The 7,874-nt window shown below is 40.9% G+C and overlaps 1 non-coding gene across 1 annotated transcript; it reads left to right on the top strand.

The window, feature by feature from the left end:
* Positions 1–5,381: 5,381 nt before the first annotated feature.
* Positions 5,382–5,485, top strand: LOC140622499 (U6 spliceosomal RNA). Its single transcript, XR_012022257.1, has one exon. It is a non-coding gene; the product is annotated as a U6 spliceosomal RNA (small nuclear RNA).
* The last annotated feature ends 2,389 nt before the right edge of the window (positions 5,486–7,874 follow it).

The following is a 7,874-nucleotide window of genomic DNA, read 5'->3' as shown; positions in this document are numbered from 1 at the left end:
GAATGTCCTTTGCAGGGTTAAGGATGCAGGCTATCTTCAAGATCCCTCTGCCACTGAGGGCTCGATTGTATGGATGCGAGCTTGCGCATGCCCAGTGTTCTCTAGCAGTTACTGAAGATGCAAACGAGGGAAATTTGCATTCTTCTGGGAGCCCTTAGTTAATCTAACAACTCTGGAACATTTTCAGTTGAGTTCGTTGAACCCTGAATCACAGTAAAATCTACCATCATGACTCACCTCAGTCTCAATTAACAGGCAGGTGGAAGTGGCCGTGATTGTTGTGTGCACACATGCACACATGCACACGCACAGATACTTCTCCCCCCTTTCTCTGCAAGCCACTAGTTTGGTGTGTAATGGTGGGAGAAGAAGCTGGCCTGAAGGGATTAGTTCGGGTCCTCTGTTTCTCTGCCCCTGTGCCATCAGCCTGGTAGTTGGGAGATCACAGCATAGCCTCATAGTGACTAGTGGAAGCCATTCCACCAATGCTATGGTGTTAGCGAGGTACAGTTAGAATTCTGTAATAGGAAGGTATTTAGATTGGGCAAGTAAATTCTGCTGATTAAAAAGCTTTATAGGTTTTCTTCTTCAATAGATACATTTCACGTTCATAATTACCTTTGGTTCGGGGTATTTTCCCTTCTCTATGATACATGTGATATTTGGATTTTTTTTTTTTTTTTTTTTGGTTGAAAAAGTGTTGAGTTCTAGGATTCTTTCCACGATTTGAGTTCTGAACCAAAGGTATGGGGGTGGAGATGTAGAGGGAGGTATGGATTGAAGAGATAATCGTTCGTAGGAAATAGGGCAAAAAGCAGACGGTGTGAGAGTTGCATGAGGGATGGGGCAGGTTTTGAGTGAGATGCTCAGGTGTCTGGATTGGGGTCCTGAGTGAACTTTTCTATCCTTCTTTACGTAAGATCAGTGCTAACAAAGGAGAAGTAGGTATAGAGAGAGGGAAGAGTGTCAGTTTTGGACGTTCCCACGAAATCTTGGGTAGAACACCGCATTAGGTAGTTGGAAATAGTGATCTGCTGTCCTGACATATAAATGTGTGGAGCATCAGTGTAAACGTGGTACTTGAAGCTAAGGAAGTGGATGAGGTATTAAGGAGACTGTGTGAGAAGTGGGCTTCATACAGAGCCTGGGAACATTAGTATTGAGGGGGAAACCAGAATAAGAGGCCAAGCATGAAGGATTCAGAAGGACGGATGCAGAGGTAGCAAGATAATCAAGAGGCGGTCATGCCGCAAAAGCCAGGAAGGAGGAAGGCCTCAATTGTTTCCTAACTGGTCCCTCTGCCTCTAGTCCCTTCCGACACTCCCCAGCCTCATTCTGCGGTCCGGAGGCCCTCTCCTAGTAGACAGGTCTGTTCGTTTCCTTAAACTCATAGTTATTAGATGTCGACAGTGTTCAGACTCTCATGGATAAAGGAATTACCCTAAGCCTAATTCATCACCTAAGACTAATTGGCTTATTGAAATAAGATACCAGAGATACTACTTAGGATGTCTGGATCTGAGAATATGTCTTCAGAGAGACTCCCAGGTGGTCGAGTTTGACCAGCAAAGGGTCTATTGACAGTTTATGAAACAAGGGCTTAGGGGGACGAAGTTCAAATTCCCTAGTAAAACACAATCCCTATGTCCCTCCTTACCACTCCCTCCTCCTTTCACCAGCCCACCTCAATCATGGATTCGGTTTTCTAACCTTGCCAGAATCACAAAGATAGTTTGGGGTGGGTGGGGAGAAAAGTCCTTTCTGGAAAAGGGACCAGCTTATGCAAAGGGACCAAGGTGAGCCCACAACATGTGAGAAAATAGAGACCAGTCCAGTTTGAATGGTTGTAGCAGACCCGCAGAAAGAGGTCTGGAAAGATGAGATGGGGCCAGACTGTGGGAAGCCCCGAATGTCAGGTTGGGGCATTTATGATTGTCCCGCACTAAATGGGGTTGCTTGGCTCTTTCATGCTTTGTTTGTTTGTTTGTTTGTTTTCATTTCCATCCTGGATGTTACCAGTACCTTCTTCTTATTATTGAGACTGTCTTTCCTGTTGATTTTTTTTTTTTTTTTAATTTTCTGAGTCTGGACTTCATACAGAGGAATCTAAAAACAAAGACTTGAGATTTAAGGAAGGAAATTTTAGATTTCTGGAAGGATTAAAGAATCTTGAATTTTCCAGACTTAAATTTAACCACCGTTGCGAGGCAATTGATCCACTTTCGGTTTTCCTAAGCCTGGATAAGAGGCAGGTAAGCCACTGTGACTGTGCTCTTAACCTTTGTGAAAGAAAAAAGCAAGACATCGCTCAAGTGGCTAGAGTTCTGACTCTTCACCATAAAACTGAACACCATGTATTTTTTTTCTCCAAGGGAAGATTGCAGCCTAGCTGGGTCCAAGAGAACAGACGAGCACCTTATGCTGAACACACACTTAGAGAGCTGGATGGGTTTTGCCATCTGCTAAGCCTCACATAGCCTACAGTTTGAAGTTGAAGCGATGTCAGAAGCTGATTTAAGCAGCTTACATATGTTGCACTGCAGGAAAAACATTGGACGTTGGGGACTCTGGAAAACAATGTGAGGCATTTGGGGTCCATAAACTCTTTGTGTTTGTGACAAAACATGCCCCGTAGCCATAGGGCACCGCTTTTTCTCCCCCTTAGATTTAAGTGCAGGTTTTTCTCCTTTGCTTAGTAAAAATATTTTCACATTATCTTGTGTATTTGCTGGAACCATGATCATCACTCATGCAGTAGGTAAGGTTATTTTAGTTAATCACGATATTCTTTTGTTGCTTAAAGTCTGACAGAAAGTGCCAGGACTATGGCATGCTTTGGGAAATAATTCTATGGATTTGCCATTATTGAAAATGTTCTTGGAAAATCTAAATGCACAACGAATGAATACATTTATAGTAACTAACCTTTATAAGTCTTTAAGGGTTCCACATGCATGGCACAAATCACTCAAATTGTCCTCCGAGGCCTATGGGGTGACTGCACTGGCCTGTCTGGCCTTATGCCCCCCTCTTTCCTATACTTTCCAATCCAATGAATCTGTGTGACGGTAATTCTCCGAACACATTAGATTTTTAAAGATCTCTAACTCCATCTTTTTCCTTCCTTTCCTTCCTTTTCTGCTTCTCCCCATCAGCTCTCCCTGTTGATAACTTGCCTATTATGAAGGACCAGTTCAAGATCCCTTTGTCCATGGAATCTTTTATAATATGATACAATGTCCTTATAGTACTTAGCATGGTCTGTCTTGCTTCATAGTTATAAAATAAATATATTCAAGCCCTGCTTTTAACGGGTCATCTCTTTCTTTAGCGTGCAATGACAGTCCATTACCTCTCCCTGTGTATTTCAAATCCCCCTCATGTGAGCCTTGGGAAATTACGTAAACTTCTAAGAAATGACTATCAGCGGTTGCAGTAAGGGAGGATATTATTTTTCCATTATTTTGCAGCTTTTAAGAAATGAGCGTTTTCCTATTTTGACTCAAATTTTGGAATTCTCAGCATAGTTCTAGACACTTTTAGACACAGGAAAACAACTGTCTGGTGGTAAGTATTGGCCAGACTTTTAGAGAGACATGAAATCTTCAAGGATCCACTCAATCCTTCATAGTTTGTTTTTTTGCTACAGTCCCTCTAGGCATATAGTTTTGATTCTCAGGCTCATACATTTCCCACATTTATTCTGCTTGTTCCTAGACACACCTCACTCCTAATTTCTCTGAATTTCTCGGCTGGTATCCTTTTATCACCTCGTAATTGCTACCCCATGCTTCTAAAGTTATTTGTCTATTCCTCTCATCCTCTGTGTGGATGTGGATCCCTCCTGTAATTCCTCAAAGTGCAAACATTATTAGACTGTAGCGTTTTGACAAAATTTTCCTACAGTATGGAGTAGGAAACTTCAAAGGCAGATATCTGACACCCCAATTCTTGGAGTCTGTTTTCTATGCCCCTTACCAGCATTCTCCCTGGGTCTGCCAGCAGCTTATCCTTCCTGTACTGGCGAACCTTCTTTCTGTGTTTTCTCCTATATCCCATCCCAAACAGAGGAAGCAAAAACCAATTCACAGAACAATCTCTGTAGAATTGTACAGCTCCCCCAGTGAAGTTAGTTTTTACATTTTGGAATGGAATTCATTAACATTTCTTCCTCAACTGAGGGGATTGCCCAAGAACAATGGGTCAATACTTGTGTTACTAATGAATAAAACTCGACATTAAAGTGCTGAACAAGGATCTGAGGCACAGCTCTCCAAAGTCAGATTCTAGCTTCCACCTTTGAAATGTAGCAATTTCTTAGAACAAGTGATTTAAAGGTAGGTTTGCCCCAATGGGTGGAAACTGAATAATTTATCACTGAATTGTTTAGAATTGCCAGTGTATGATGATAATAAAAAAAAGCCTGACTTTCTTTCAATTGATTTTATTACTGCTTTTAAGTTCTCTACAGACAATACACTTTCTTATTACCTGCATAGGGAAAATAGTAGGTTAGCAAGGGGCGGGGGCTTTTCCCCTTTCCACCCCTCCTGCCACTGCTTGGGATCTCTCCAAATGGCAACTCTCCTCTATTTAATAACTTTAAGAACCAGATTCCATCTGCAGAAACATCAGAGAACGTGTTGGGAGCATTTTGGGGGGTGAAAGGGAATGACTAAATATTTGTTCACAGACTTTCTTGATTTCTAGGAATATAGATTTAATTCCTTCAAGACAAAAACTCTTGTTCAGCTGAATTTCTGTGCAGTGTTCTATCTAGAAAGCATCTGGCCCTGAGCATGGGGTGCTCACAGGGTGTTTCTATCCTTGAGTGGAATTAAATATATATCGCCTTTGTTTAAAATCTTTGCCTTGCCAAGAATAATGGAGTTTCTTCTCCAATCCTCATGGGTGGCTCCCTGCACATCCCTGCACATCTAGTATACCCGTTTCTGTTAAGAAAGCATGAAGGAGAAGGATTTGGAGTAGAGGCTGAGAATCAGAACCCTGGTTCAGGCTACCTTTCCTGTGCAGGGCCAAGGAGGGCAAGGGTTTCACATCACATATAACCATGAAAAGAAAGTTTGGAAGCAGACCCCCTGGGTTTGACCGTCTTCACCAACTGTCAGCTGTGAAATTGGGCAGGTTCTTTAGTTCTCTAGGCCCTAATGTTCTCATTTGCAAGTTGGAGGGAAGAGTACTCTGTTTTTAATTAAAGTTGTCATACAGATTAAAGGAGGTAAGTCAAGTACAGCATTCAGCAGGATGTGAGGACCAGGGATGCTTGTGCACTTTTGTGGGTGTGGAGTCTGGCGCAAACCACCACAGAGAGTAAACTGACAGAGCTTAATCGGATTAAGCGCCGAGGACGCACTTGTGCAATGCTCGCTTTGGCAGCACGTATCCTAAAATTGAAGTGATGCAGAGAAGATTAGCATGGCCCCTGTGCAAGGACGACACGCAAACACACACACATTACGACTTCGGGATTCCATTCCTAGAAATAGAGCGAGATAAATCCTCACACAGCACCATAGGACAAGTTAAGTGCCTTCAATTAAGTAGGGATGGAAACAAACACTAATGAAATTTCTACCATGTGCCAGACACTTTACAGAGGTCGCTTCATTTAATCCTCAAGGCATCCTTACAAGATTATTTTATCAGAAATGATTCTCTATGAGGTTCCATAACCTGACAAGGACGCTGTGCTGATAATGGGCAAAGTTGGGGCTCAAACTCAGGTGTAAGGTTTACTGCATTCCTATATCTCATGCAGAGTCTGAAAAGGATCATTATCTCTCTTTTGTTTCCCTTGTAGATGGTTGTGTGGATGAGCTCCTGTATCACATGATTTTCCAACTGTGTCTCCATGTCTTCTTCTATTTTTACATATTATCCCTCCTTCATCCTATCACCCCCCTTCTTGATAATATATGCTTTTTTTCTCATTGCATTGAAAATATTCAAAGATATATATATATATTTATATATATATCTCAGATTAAAGGATAAGAAAAATTCAGTTATACTAATATTAATAGTTACAAATTAAAAAGATCGGAACATCAGTTACTATTTAAAACGGAACAGAACAACTGCCTTTTCAGATGTCAGCCAGGTCAGACGATTCATTTCCTTCTTTTTGAAAGTTGATTCAGCTGAATAAAGTGTTCTGGTTTTTAATGAGAGGGCTTTAGGACAAGGTCCAAGTTCATTGATTCCTGCTCTTTCCATACATTTTCTCACTTACTTTTTTAAAGAATAAATTATATATCTTTAACTCTGAAAATGGAATTTAAATTTTCACTTATTGAATAATTTCTACTCTCAGGTAAAGGACATTTGTCACGTAGCTACGTGTTTTAATAATGGATTGGCCAGTTGTATTGAGTTCCCAGGTGACATTAACTTTCCAAACATTCATTTATCATATACGATCTGATGATGATTTAGTGTTGCAAGGGTCCCCTGGACTGCTTGGAGACACACACACAAACTCACAAACACCCCATCCTTGGACATAGTTGCATAAAGATGAGTTAGACATTTCATGACTTGCAGGTCATGGTACAAAAGAGCACAGAGAGTGTTTCACAATGAGTTTCATTATGAAAGAGTAATGCTATGCCCCCCCCCCCCAAAAAAAAAGAAAAAAAAAAGAGGGACAGAATAATAACAAATGCTCTTCATTTGTATTTCATGCTTGGCTCTGTGAATTATTTATGTTTCTGGGCAAGGCCTAGGAAGTATTTCAATGAAGCCTAATTTGTCAAGGTTACTTCTACTTTACCATATTTTTCCTAACTATATCTTTCTGGATAGTACCACACATAAATATTTTCATTGTGTTGTGCATTTATTTGCAATATTAATGGCACTGTAAAATGTGGGGTATTAGCACCTCTTTAACCAATGTCAGGCAAGAATTAAGATCGGAAACACCAGTGTCTTCCTTTTAGAAATATGGAGGTTAACTTTGATTATTATTCAGCTTTTGTGGCTGATGAGCCAGCTATAAGTCATACTGTGGAAAATTTATTGTCTAGAAATCATGCTACTGAATATTTTATCTTACTGGAAATATGCTATAAAGGGGCTGCATCTTTAATCAAGTACATGACGATGTTGCAATCTCTTGGTTGCACTGTCACATTAAAAAGTTGAGGTTAAGCAAAACTAAAGACCTGGCTTCTGAGGAAAGCAGTGGTTGTGGCTGTGTATTTAGACATTATTCCTCTAGGAAGTTGTTTTATTTTGTCTTTTACTTCAAATCTCTAAATGTGTTAGAAAGAAAAACCTTGGCTCATTGTAATGTTCGGATCATAGTTCCACCGGGTAGAGAAGTGTGAGTGGCCTGGCAGTTAGGGAGGAAATAAGGAGGAGAATCAAATATTGTCTGCTCAAGTGTTTTTTAGTTTCTATCTCTGATATACGTTCAAAATCTCACAGAGAATCCAAGTAAATCTCCTGTTCATAGAGGAATGACTATTTCAAGGGTGGAGATGAAGTGCCCGATTTGTACGCGGGGGAAACTGACACGTGGCCTGCTCTAAAGTTGGGTTGCAGGGGGTGGGGCACCTCAACCCTCCCCCCTGCCACCCCACACATGGATGCTTGAGGGCTTTGGTTGTGTTGGGTTTTGTTTTGTTTAGACATTGGACAGAGGAAGTGATTGTTTGTTGTTGGGTCTTACTTTCCGTTCAAATCTTGTGATTATTGGACAGCTCTATCCTGATGCTTTTATTCCTTTTCGGTGACTAAGAAACATAAGAAAGGGATTCTGAAAGAGGTCTCAGAAAAATAGCCAAATCTGAAAAGACTCTAGCTGGGAGAAGACCCATGGAGAGGTTAAAAATACCACTGAAATATTA

Source organism: Canis lupus, chromosome 31 (assembly GCF_048164855.1).
Source record: "Canis lupus baileyi chromosome 31, mCanLup2.hap1, whole genome shotgun sequence".
NCBI lineage: Eukaryota > Metazoa > Chordata > Mammalia > Carnivora > Canidae > Canis > Canis lupus.
Note: the sequence above shows the minus strand (reverse complement) of the source record. Positions and strands in the feature narration are given on the sequence as shown.